This window comes from Parasteatoda tepidariorum, chromosome 7 (genome assembly GCF_043381705.1).
Source record: "Parasteatoda tepidariorum isolate YZ-2023 chromosome 7, CAS_Ptep_4.0, whole genome shotgun sequence".
In the NCBI taxonomy this organism is placed as follows: domain Eukaryota; kingdom Metazoa; phylum Arthropoda; class Arachnida; order Araneae; family Theridiidae; genus Parasteatoda; species Parasteatoda tepidariorum.
This window is the reverse complement of record NC_092210.1, coordinates 11,850,412-11,863,849: the sequence shown is the minus strand read 5'-3', so window position 1 is coordinate 11,863,849 and position 13,438 is coordinate 11,850,412. Positions and strand designations below refer to the sequence as shown.

The 13,438-nt window shown below is 28.6% G+C and overlaps 1 protein-coding gene across 2 annotated transcripts in view; it reads left to right on the top strand.

The window, feature by feature from the left end:
• The window catches only part of LOC107445477 (pro-interleukin-16), a 202,396-nt gene that overhangs the window by 23,958 nt on the left and 165,000 nt on the right, over positions 1-13,438 (top strand). The window contains exon 1 of one of the 2 annotated variants that reach the window (XM_071183067.1): positions 203-477. The exons of the other annotated variant lie outside the window; for it this stretch is intronic. The gene's annotated coding sequence lies outside the window, so the exon portion shown is untranslated. Of the gene's footprint in view, positions 1-202; positions 478-13,438 lie in introns of those variants that run through there. 2 annotated transcript variants of the gene reach the window in all.

Sequence of the window (13,438 nt, the reverse complement as noted above, 5' to 3'; positions counted from 1 at the left end):
TGAAATTCGAAACAAATGAATACTGCAGCAAAATTTTCGAAAGAAATCATTAAAACGGAAAAATGTTATACAAGGAAGGAAAAAAAGAACGATTTTAAGGAGCATTCTTTTGAAGGTGGAGCTTTAGTGATGCCAATAAAGAGATGATTTTTTAGCTCATTTTGAAGTTTAGCTCTGAAACGTCAAGGCCATGGAACCTAGTAATAAGGCCTACCTGTAGAGGGACTGGCCGTAAGAACAGGTGCGCCGCGGTTTTTACATTCGAGACAGTAGCAGTCATTAAAAAGTTTCCCGCTATTTGAGGGCCCCTTGCAAAGTGTCGAACTTCTTTGATGTTTTTCTTTTTCTGGCCCTCCGACGTGTTACGCTCCAGCAATTCTGAACTTCCCTGATATCCCCTCGGCAACTTCGTGATGTTTTGTTTTTGCAAAAGATAATTTTTATTTTTGTTAATTTGGTGGTTTTCTCTTAGCACAAGTAAGTATTTTTTTTCCTTAAAATAATTTCGCATAATGTAAGCTTGTTTGTTAACGAAATATGTACGTAAATAATTAAGCATAATTTCATTCACTCGAAATAGAATAATTACGTCTGCGTCAGTTTCTTTTGTGTAATTTTGATTTGAGTAAAAAAGAACTTTTTACATAAACACAGTTTAACACCTCTAAAAAATCTAACTATTTTTAAAAATCTGATAATGAAGGAATTTTGAAACATATTTGTACATATTAAGTGTAATTTAATTAACTCAAAATAAGAACAATTGTGGTTGCATCACTTTTTTTTCGTGTAATTTTGATTTAACACAAAAAGAACTTTTCACATAAAATAGTTTAATAATTCCAACTAATCTAACTACTCATAAAAATATAATATGTCTCGTTTTTTCATTATTGTCGGTTCATTTTTATAAATGATAGGATTCAGTTTTTCCACATTAATTTCCATATTTTTCTGATTGTCATCAGCATAAAATTAGTGAAAGTGATAAAGGTATTAATTTCTTGCAAAATATTTTTATATCCTAAATTAAATTAATGCATGTAATATTTATTTTACTTATTTTACTCAGCTTTTATTACGTGTTTGATTTTGAATTGCTTCTAATTTAAAAGTATAAAACTAAAAGAGTCGTTTCTTTATTATAACGTCATTCTATGATATCACTTTATTACGCAACATTTTTTCGGTAAATTTATGTAAGTGAATAATTTTAAATTCAGCAGGAAAAACTATTTATGCTAAGAAATAATTGTCGGGGGCAATTATTGTAAAGCAATAATCGGGGTTGGTGAACAGCAGTGAACAAAGGACTTANCCCCCCCCCCCCCCAGTTATATATATATGTATTATAAATTGATGAAAAACAGCACGAGTTTCTTGCAAGCAATACGATGTTTCTGCAAGTTGTGCTCTTATTTCGAAAATTTCCAGAAACTTTTAAGTACTCATAAGGAAATAATCTAATTTTATGTGTTTTATGATATAATTGATCAAGTTTTCGAGAACACGCTACACAAGTACGTCTAGAAATGTATACAATTATTTTCCAAGATCAAGTCTTTTACCGCGTTTTTATTAACTAGCTAAGTTGAATGTAAATTTTGGAATCGAAATTTCTACCTCTTTTTAAACTAGCTTGAGTACTCTAATATCTGCTCTAGCTCTATACTGTATGACAATGTAAATTTAATTAGTTATCAGACCATTACAAGCAGAGTTAATTAATGAAACAAGCAAAACTTATCATCAATCGAAATTTCAACTTTTTTCTGCTTTATAAAAACTAACAAACACAAAACTAAAAAAAGATAGTAGTAAAAGAAAAATCTTGAAAAATTACGTTTCCCAAGTAGATGAAAAAATACAAATGATTTTGTTTTGTTAGATATAAAGCTGAAAACATAGATAAAATAATTTTTGTCATGAACCATGTAACCTTGTAGTTGCCATTGTTTCCCCCACGTCAAATGAAAATCATATGCCTTATATTTTTCGTTTTAGGTTTAACAAAAATAAAAAGATTTCTTACTTGAAAAAAATAAATTTCAAGATTTTAATTTAACTTTGTAATTTTATTTCAAATTGAACAATAAAAATAGAAGCTTGTAATTTCTAAGAATTTTTAATCAATATCCAAAATAAAATCCGAAAAAAATGCCATTTTTCTTAAAGCTGTAGAAACATGACATTTTTTCTGGATATTAAGTGCCCTACTTTGTTCACGAAAAAGCTGTATTAACGTCAAATATGACGTTATAATTATGGCTAAGTTATGCTGCCTGCTGTAGTCAGGCATTTTCTTTTCCTTTTGGTATGTTCTGATCTAAATTCCCTTCACTTTGTTTTCCTAATTTTCTCAATAGATTCAATATTTTCCATTCCATATGTACTTTGCCAATTCCCCTACGTACTGTTAAAAACTGCAATATTTAAAACATATATGTATAGTTCACTGTCAAAAATATTCGTCAGTGTTATCCCATAATATTGTTTAAATTTGCTTAAAATTTATGTTGTTGTTTCTAATGACACTTGGTCAAGCCAAGACGTGCCTCTTGTTCGACAAAAGAGCACTGCAACTGCAAGGGTGAAGATATGTCTTTTCTCAGTAGAAATTTAATATGGAGCTAAGTGGAATCATATTATTGTATTTCTTAAACTTGATGACAAGTTACATGGTTCAACTTGGATAGAAGCATGGTTGAATTTAATACTTTTTTTAAATTTGCAACAAATTTATACCGTATGAACTTTCAAGTTACTGATTACTGACATTAAGTTGATTAAATTTTAACCAAATGAAGATCAGGTACACGTTGCATGAATAAAACACAAATGGGCATACTGTAGTTTCAATTCTATAAAACCTACCTAAATGTCGAAACACAAATTTTGTTTTTTTTCTGTGTATGCAGTTTCCTTATAATTCTAAGTTGGATACGGAGATACAATTCTATTTATTCCATTGAATACTTTGAAAAGTACATTTTTGTATGTTTATTAATTATAGCATGTCACTGGTGTTAAAATGAAATAAAAAAGAATTTAAAATAATCGGTGCGTTAATCTGTACATAATAAATATACTTTCAAGTTCCTAGATGATTAATTAAAAGTCTAGGTTGGATGGTGAGTTTATTAAATCTACCCATAGTTGTTTAACCAATTTATCTGACAAGTAATGAACCATTTCTGAAATCTCAATCAGTACAGAGAATAGGTTAGTCAAATTAAAGTGCGTTCATATCTTTTCTTTTATAGTGTTACAAAAGTTGTTAAAAACAACCTTTTTTTTTTTTTTTTTAACCTACTTTTACAACTCCTTGAAAAGGAAAGTAATCAGCTTCTCACGAATTTTTATCTGCCTGGCTTATGAACAAAAATTTTGAAGTTGGTAACAAGTTTCTTGTTAACAATTAAAGAAAAAAATTTTTTTTTTTGTATTAACTTAAATGTAAAATTATTGAGCAAATTTTTCTCTTGTAGAAAGTTTTACAATCAGAAACATTGCTCAAATTAAGTATAAAGTATAGTTGTAAATTAGAAATAATTAAAATCCTTGTTTTCAAAAATTAATCAAACAACCAAAAATGTTATAGCATTTATAGACTGAAGTTTTAATCAAAACATTTTTTAACTTGATATATTTCGTGAATTTTTGAAAAATTCTCCGAAATACCGTTTTTTTTTTTTTTTTTTTTCTTCTTTTAAATGTTTCATAAAATTTTTACCATTTATAGCTGGGATAGACTATAAAATTATTTAACTTGAAAAAAAGTTGATATATTTCGCGATCATTGTAAAATTTTCCTAGCTGCTGTGTTTCAAAAAAAGTTTCGTAACCTCTTTTGCACTGTTTTGTTGCTATAGCAGGGATAGACTAAACTTAAGGGTCGACTAATTTTAGCATTACAAATTTCGTTATAATAAAAAACAAAAAGTTATTGCCGCAATTGCCGTCATTGTTTCAAGAAATTTTTAACCACTTCACTTCTAATGTACCCTTTTAATGTTTTCCATGTTTGCTTCTAATGTATAATGCTTCCTAAATACTATTCGATGAAACAATAGGAAGTTATGCACACTTATAGAGAATAAAGTTAAGAAACATCTTTGTATCAAAATATTATTATTGCGGGTAATAATAGTTCGAGTTATTTTATGTCAAAGTTGAAGATTTATTTAATTTTTTTTTTTTTTTTGTGCTGTGTAATGTAATGTTGCTGAAACTATTAGCATGGGAATGATATTTTTTTTGTAACTACATGCTCTTATATCTATAAATTAACAAGTCGTCTTACTTTGCTTAATTTTTGAATTAGTTTTGAAATAATTAGTTTCTATTAACCGTTTTTCAGAAAAGGCATTTCTTTCTTTCTGTAAAAATGTTTTGATCTATAGCACCATTCTTTATTGTTTCCCCCCCCCCTTTTTTTTCATAGTTACTTAAAATTTTTTACAGTTACCTCCTAGTAGAGAGAAGGCCTAAACACGAGTAAACATAAACAAGAAATTTGATCCTTCAGTAGTCTAAACGTTAATGAACTTGACGTCTTTCTTATTTTTTCACCACTGCGCAGTTAATGTTCATTACGTCGGTCTATTAAACTGATCCGTGCTGAGGCCTTCTCTGTTCGAATGGGTGTTAGCTGGAGTCACATTTTTTTTAAATTTACTTTTTCACTGTTATAGCTTTATTTGTTTGTTTGAAGAGAACACGAATTTTCATGCGCATTAGAATCAATTTAACGGATTCAATACAAAAACATTTCGTTTAAGAATCAAGTATATTTAATAATATATTCGCAATAATTCTTTCAAACAATTGTTACTTTGTCAATTTATTAAAATTTTTTGTACGATAATTACAGGTCTGTACTTTAAAATTTTACCTCAACCATAAATGTTACCTATACTTAACTTCAACCTCAAATGTTACTTATACTTTTCCTCAACCTCAAATGCTACTTATACTTTACCTCAACCTCAAATTTTAGTACTAAAATACTTTTGATTCAGTGTTATATATTAATTTTCGGTTATACAGTGGAGCATCGTTTATACGACGATCACTTATACGACGTTTACATTTATACGACGTTTTAGTGTGGTCCCAAATCATTCCTATTCATTTTAATGTAAAAATATATCGCTTATACGACGCACAGAATCGGTTATACGTCGGTTTTTAGATTTTGTTCACGTTTTTTTAATTTTTCATTTTTATTTGTGTATTTTAAAAAAGGGCGGAATTTGCCAACATGAATGATACAGAAAAGGGTGTCAACAAGAATGCTTGGATGACGACCGTAATTTTTACTAGATGACTGAAAAAACTAGACAATGTTATGAAGAGGCAAAAACGAAAAATTTTGCTATTCATCGACCAATGTCCAGCGCACCCATCGATACTAATTATTTTGGAAAATGTAAAAGCTCTCTTTTTTCCTGCAAATTGCACAAGTGCGCTTCAGCCATTAGATTTGGCCGTGATTAGAAATCTAAAATTGCATCATAGAAAGCAGTAAGTTCAACTCGCTATTCAAAGCATTGTAGAGACTAATAGCAAGAAAATATAATTAAAGGTAACATACCTTCAAATTGCTCACTGCAATTTTTCTTCTTTGGTTATTTGTTTGTTTTGCTTTGTCTAATTTAGAAATTTGTATAAATCAACACGTTAAACATTAAATTTAACTAAAGACAGAGTTAGTTTCAGTTTTAGAAGTAAAAATCGATTATACGACGTTATCGTTTATACGACGTTTTTCGGTGGTCCCTTCGGAGTCGTATAAACGATGCTCCACGTATATTAATTGCAGACAGCTTCTGAAAAATTATTTAAATTTTTACAAAATAAGTATTAGTATTAACTTTTAAATAGTTATTTGAGTTTTTTTTATTGTTAGTTATTTTATTTGGATTTTTTCGTAACGTTATTCAATCAAGCGAAAATTAATAATAGGAGGGGGGGGAGGGATTTTGAGGCTTCATACTCGTAAGTGTAAAAATGAGCAAAACGTCTCCCTGCGTTTTGAATTAGTTTTGGAGTAAATCAATTTTCAGTTTTAAGGACTTTTAGACGTAAAAGGAAAAACTAAGAGCAATAAAATGCATTGTTGCTAATCATAATATGTTAGATAGGTTATATAGATCATGCGCTAGAAATAATATGCTGTCAATCTAATTTCAACAATCTGACAGTGATTTCTTCTTTGAGATATCCTTCTCTTTATTTCAACTCATACTTAAATTGTTGAATTTTCAGATAATTTGAAATGCAGCCTAAAAATATATTGTTATATATACCTGTATATACATTTGAAATATATCTTAATGCCATTAGCAAGGGAATCAGCATTCATGTGATGAATGAAACAAGATTCCAGGGCATCAAGATGAGTTGATGTGTCTGGGGTGGAAAAAGTTTTGGCAGTGTCGAAACTGTAGCCAATGAAATTTTTTGATCAAGTTATATCGTAAGTTAGTTGCATCAAAAGGCTCAATAGACAAACAGTTTTATTCAACAGTTACTAAGAAGTTAATTTATTTTGATAATTTAAGCCTTTTTATATTTAAAAAAAAAAATATTTTTTCAAGATCCTGCCACTAATACACTGTTAGAAATTTCTCCGATAAAATAATCAGATAACAATTTATTTAATTGTTATTAAACTGTATTCAAACAAAACAGTGAAATAACCATAAATAAGATGGTATTCAAACTGTTAACTGTGGTTAAAAAAAAAGTTAACTGCTTTTACCCAATACGGTTAAGCAACCAGAATTTCATCGCACCAACTAGGCCCACCTATTGAACCTACTTAGTTACTATTGCAGCCTTCTGCATATTATAGCCTAAAGGTCTAATCTGTCAATCTCATAACTGACAGGAAGAGGGTTCAAGTCCCAGTGTTGACACCATAATATTTCCTCCATTCTCTACAACACATGAAGAGTTTAGAGTGCCCTGCGCTCTCAACCCCAATGCCTATTACCTAAAGAAAAGCCTAGCTCCAAAATCCCGTTAATTTTCCTTTTTAACAGTTTTGAAAAAATGCTTGTTGTAAATGATTAAAAATCCATGTAGTTTTGTATTCATGGTTTTTTTTTTAATCCTACTAGGTTGTAAGCGGTTTCTAAGCCGTAAAGGGGGAAAATGTTCTTTACCGTAAACTTTACGGTTAATTGGATAGACAGAATGCTTTTTTTTAATCCTACTAGGTTGTAAGCGGTTTCTAAACCGTAAAGGGGGAAAATGTTCTTTACCGTAAACTTTACGGTTAATTGGATAGACAGAATGCTGCTGGTTATTTCATAATTTTGCAATAAAAATTCTTTTTGCTAAATTTTAAAACAAGTTCTATTCAAATTCAATTTCTATAGTATCATCTGAATTTAATATCTTAAGAGACCTGTGAGCAACTGTTAAAAAGTTTTTGCCAAATAAGGAAATCGAAACATTCATTTTTATGTCAAGCCTTGATACTTGTCTTCACAATTACAGCTATCATTAAAATTACTTATGCAATGAAAAGAAACTTATTTAAAAAATGTAGTGAATGTATTCTCTTTGAACTAAAATTTCCTCAAACTGTTTTACTTTGTTAAGACAAGAAAAGCTATTTAGCTAAATGGTGTAGGAAAAAAGATTTACGAACGGCGAACTTTTTATTCTCATTCTAAACAGGTTACTTTGTAATAGCACCTAAATCGTTTTATTAAAATAAAAAGTAATATAACGAGATACATGAAAGCATTTTAATCTAAAACCTTCTTTTCTCAACCTACTTTAACAAAACAACGTACAATGCAACGAAAAAGAAAAATCGTGAAATCTTCCAGCAAAACTTCCGCTTTTATTTTTCATACATGGAATCAAAATTCCGATTAAATAATTGAAATAAATTGTCTATTTCCTCTCATCCCATTTTCCCTGGTTCTATTAAGGAATAAAAGTTTCATTTAGTCACGAATTTACGAACTTGCCCTTATTCTTGGTTGATGTAACTGGTTTTCATTTCATTTTATATTCTTGATTATTTTCTGCTTCAATGGGTGTGTGAACTACCCAAATTATTTCAAATATGTTATGAAAATTGCACTGTTATGCAATATTATACAGTATATCAGAGATTATTGTCCAAAAAACATGTCAATGCTGTTTATTTGATGTCAAACAATTTCAAAACTATTATGTTGTGCTTATTTCATTGGGGGAAAAGCAAAATCATAACAATTTATGTCGGAGAGCGAAGAAAGTTTAGAACATAGCTGCCACACTTCAATACAATTTATGTCAATTATGTCAACAACAAAAAATATTATATCCCTGGCAACTATTAGAACTTCATTGGTTGTTCTAACTACTGATGTACATTTGAATAAATTTGCTGATTGAAAAGATACTTTTTGTACTTTATCGGGTGTTTTTGATGATATCGGGTATTCAGCTACCATTTGAACAAATTTACTGATTTAAAAGTTTAGTGTTTGAAGCTAATTAGTTGTATTTTCATTTGCTTATCAATTGCATAATAGTATAATATGTTTACTCACAAATAAATTGTATAATAGTTTAACATAATGCTTTCTCACTGATCAGTTGTATAATAGTATAAGATAATACTTACTCACTAATTAATTGTATAACAGTATATTATAATGCTTACTCACTAATCAGTTGTTTAATAGTATAATATAATGCTTAATCACTAAGCAGTTGTATAATAGCATAATATAATGCTTACTCACTAATCAGCTGTATAATAGTATTTATAGTCTTTGAATAAGTTTACTATGTAAAAGAGTGTTTTTCGTTTGAACCTAAATGTTCGTACTTACAAATGATACACATTTGAACTCGTTGTCTCACGGATCGTTTTGAATAAATTTTCTCGTAAAAAAAGTATCGTAAATAACAACCAAACCTTAAGAATGCCATTTCATCTCCCACGTTAAAAACTAATTTTAAAAAAACTATTTACTTATTAATGCAATAAATAAAAATACCGGACATGACGTCTGCATTTGTGCATTAAATTAATTAATTCAAAGAGCCAGTGTTCTTCCTATTCAACTCGTCATTAATAAAGATGAGAAGAAAAAAATATTACTAGACGGCAGCCTTTTTGAATGATAGTAAAATTATTTCATAAAACTGAATAAGGAAGTATTATTTTTTGTTAATAAATTAATGTTATGAGATATTCACCTGATTTAAGATATTATAAAAAATAAAATTGTAATTACGAAACGAATTTTTGCTAGACGGAAGATTTTCAATGATAATAAAATTATTATATTATTGCTGAATAAGGAAGCATAACCATTATATTTTGTCAATAATTTAGTGTTACTGGATCTTCAACTAATCCCAGTCAAAATGATGACATTTAATATTAGATACATGATTTTTTTTTAAATTCAATAACAAACTCAAATATTAAATCAATAGGTTTTATTATTTTTATAACTATGCACTTTTGCAAACATTTTTCAATTATTTAAAGAATTAATATTCATATTATTAACATGTTATGCGTCCGGCTTTTTTTAGTCAACTAGCATTTTCCGAATGATTATTTATATAAATACTAGTATTTATTCTGACAAACATAAATCAAAAGTTCATGGAAAACTCCTGATTAATTTTATTTCAATTGATTTTTTAAGATTTTAAAATATTCTTGTCGCCATTGTCACAGTCATTTAAGAAGAAAACAGAAAATGTGAAATTGAAAATTCTCTTATTTAAAAAGAAAATTTGAAATTTTGCGTATTTTAACCGAAGAAAAAAATTCTTGTAAAATTACCTTACTTGAAATTGGAATTAATTTTTAAAAAATATCTGGTAATGAAATTAAAATGTACGTTATTAAAGCTATTCATTTTCCGATTTTTCCGTTCGTGTGGTAGCTCTTTACCAGAAATTCAGGTTTTCAAAGTTATAGCTCTTATTAACACTCATTTAGTAAAAATACAAAACTGAAAAGTATATTTAGCAGCATAAATGGTTTTTGTGCCATGCTCTATGGCAGGGATGGCGAACCAATGGCACGCCTGCCATTTATGGCACGAGACACAATATTTTGGGCACGCCACCGATCACATGTGTTATTACACTATGAATTGTTATTACACAAATGTTATTACACTATGAAGCATATGCAACAATTAAATTGAAATTCACAAAAACAAACAAAATAATAAACAATTATTAATAAAAAAATTAACAATTAATGCTAAAAAAAACAATTAGTAACCATAAAAAACAAGCTAACAATAAATAGCTATAAAAAAANTGAATGATAGTAAAATTATTTCATAAAACTGAATAAGGAAGTATTATTTTTTGTTAATAAATTAATGTTATAAGATATTCAACTGATTTAAGATATTATAAAAAATAAAATTGTAATTACGAAACGAATTTTTGCTAGACGGAAGATTTTCAATGATAATAAAATTATTATATTATTACTGAATAAGGAAGCATAACCATTATTTTTTGTTAATAAATTAGTTTTACAGGATCTTCAACTGATCCCAGCCAAAATGATGACATTTTATATTAAATACATGATTTTTTTTTTCAATTCAATAATAAACTCAAATATTATATCAATAGGTTTTATTATTTTTATAGCTATGCACTATTGCGAACATTTTTCAATTATTTAGAGAAGAGAATTATTTAAAGAATTAATATTTCTATCATTAACATGTTATGCGTCCGGCTTTTTTTAGTCAACTAGCATTTTCCGAATAATTATTTATATAAATACTAGTATTTATTCTGACAAACATAAATCAAAAGATCATGGAAAACTCCTGATTAATTTTTAATTCAATGGATTTTCTACGATTTTAAAATATTCATGTCTCCATTGTCGCAGTCATTTAAGAAGAAAACCGAAAATATGAATTTGAAAATTCCATTGTTTAAAAAGAAAATGTGAAATTTTGAGTATTTTAACCGAAGATTAAAATTCTTGCAAAATTACTTTACTTGATAATGGAATTTCAGGTTTTAAAAAAAATCCAGTAATGAAATTAAAATGTACATTATTAAAGCTATTCTGTTTTCGATTTTTCCGTTCGTGTGGTAGCTCTTTACCAAAAATTCTGGTCTTCCTTTGAAAACCAGAATTTTATAGCTCTTATTAACACACATTTAGTAAAAATACAAAGCTGAAAAGTATATTTAGCAGCATAAATGGTTTTTGTGCCATGCTCTAAGGCAGCGGTTCCCAATTATTTTCAGCTACGGAACCCTAAATAATCAGCCTTCTTTTGGTAAAACCCTTGCTGATAAATAAAGTTTATTTCAGTAATTATGATCATTTTAACCTAAAAATAACTATTTTTTAACTATTTTTTAAATATTTAATTAGAGGAATGAATATGTTTCATCGTTTTATCATTTAGAATCCTAAATGATGTTTTATGTCCGGCAAAATTTGCAGTTTTGTGCTATATCTAGTCTAGTTGTGAATTTGTTTTTGATGAATATACATAAGCCGAAAAATGAATAAAATAAGCTGAGTTATGGTTGATTTCGAAATGGAAACGCAGAGCCGCGATAACTCAAGGGATAGAGCGTTCAGCTTCCATTGAGGTGAACCGGGTTCGAATCCCAGCGTTAGCTGGTCGATCCGAACTCCGCACCCGGCTGGTAAAGATCCCAGTGCTGACATAAAATATCCTCAGTGGTAGACGGATCATGGGTTAGAGTCCCCTTGTCGTTAGGCTAACCAAGAGGTTTTTCTCTCCATGTAATGCATTTGCGGGTTCCACAAAGACAAATTTGTCACAATACTTGATCCAGGAGTTCCCTTGTATTCTGGATTGGGTTCAAAATGACAAGGCTACGGAGTTGAACATTAGTTGTCGTAAATCCGAAAAATTGGGTCGACTGTTCAACGACGATTATAAAATAAAAATTTAAAAGAACTGCTATAAACGTTGAAAAGAGCCATTAAGGTAATCACTAAAGAATTTACTTACTTTATTTTGATTTGAAAAGCACGATAGAAAATACTAATGCAATATTTTATAAAATCTTAATCTTTTTATAATTTTTTCAGCGTATTGTAATGGAAATATTATATTTTCTTCTCAAAAATTGTATTTCATTGGTATTTTACTTGAATTATTTTCATAAAGGCAACCAAAAAATTGAATAAATAATGAATAGTTGGATATAAATATAATCAGAGGTTTCAAAACTCATTGCTGGTTATAAAAAGTACTAAATCACGGAACCTCATAAACTCTTCGACGGAACCCCAGGGTTCCTGGGAAAACCATTAGGAAACAGCTGCTCTAAGGTATCATGATAAAATTCGTTTAGATTAAATAATAATTTATTTAAATTTTTTTTTAAAATTTTGTTGCACAAATTTTTAATTTCTTATGTTATTGTTTTCACTTTTTTATTGTACTTGGTTTAATTTTTTTTAAAAATTGAAGTACTAAAATTTTTAAACAAAATTCTTCTTATACTATAATGTGAAGGAAATGTAATGTTTATTTTTAATTTATTTAATCAAAACTGGTTTCAGAACTCTTTTACTTCTTCTGCCAAAATAGCTAATATTTGTGTAATAGATAGAACGATTGCATTACATCTTCTTTAGCGTCTTTTCGTTACAACTTCGTATAATTAATCTTTCACTTTTTTTTATATTCATTCCTAATTCTTCTTCATATTTGAATTTGCTCCCATTTACAGCTTTTATATTTTATTTCACTTGATTTTAACTTTTTTAGATTGAAATACTAAAAGTTATCAGCAAAACTTACCATACAATAATGGAAAGCTTAATAATGTTTATTTTTTCAAGAAATAACTTTATTCTTCATTCTTTTCAAAGGATACAATGAAGCATTAGGTTAGTTTAATTTTTTTTATATCTCCATTATTGAATTTCTCAACACTTTAAATATTAACTTTAAATGTAAACATTTTAATAAACAAAATTCGTCTAATACATACAGAGAAATATGTCACCGTGAATGACCGAAATCTAGAGAATGTCGACTTCACCAGTGAATGTCAACAATTATATAGTCGCTTTAATAAATGTCCGAAATATTTGTTACATCCAATTTCATATTAATTTATTCTTTAATATAATTATATTTGTTTGATATTTTAATATCGGCTGAGGATCGATTAGGAGAAACATCAGTGTTCGGAGTACCTGCTAAATGAAATTCCGGGCAGTGGCACTGAACCTTAAAAAACATTGATGTAGGGCATACCGGCCAAATGTATACCGGGCAGTGGCACTTAACTAGACCTAGTATATATTTTGCACATTAACCAAAGCGACCGTGTGGTTGTTGACATTCTCCTGCCTGTGGATGTCAACAACCAACAATTTCGGTCATTTACAGTGACATGCATGCACATATATATATATGTGACA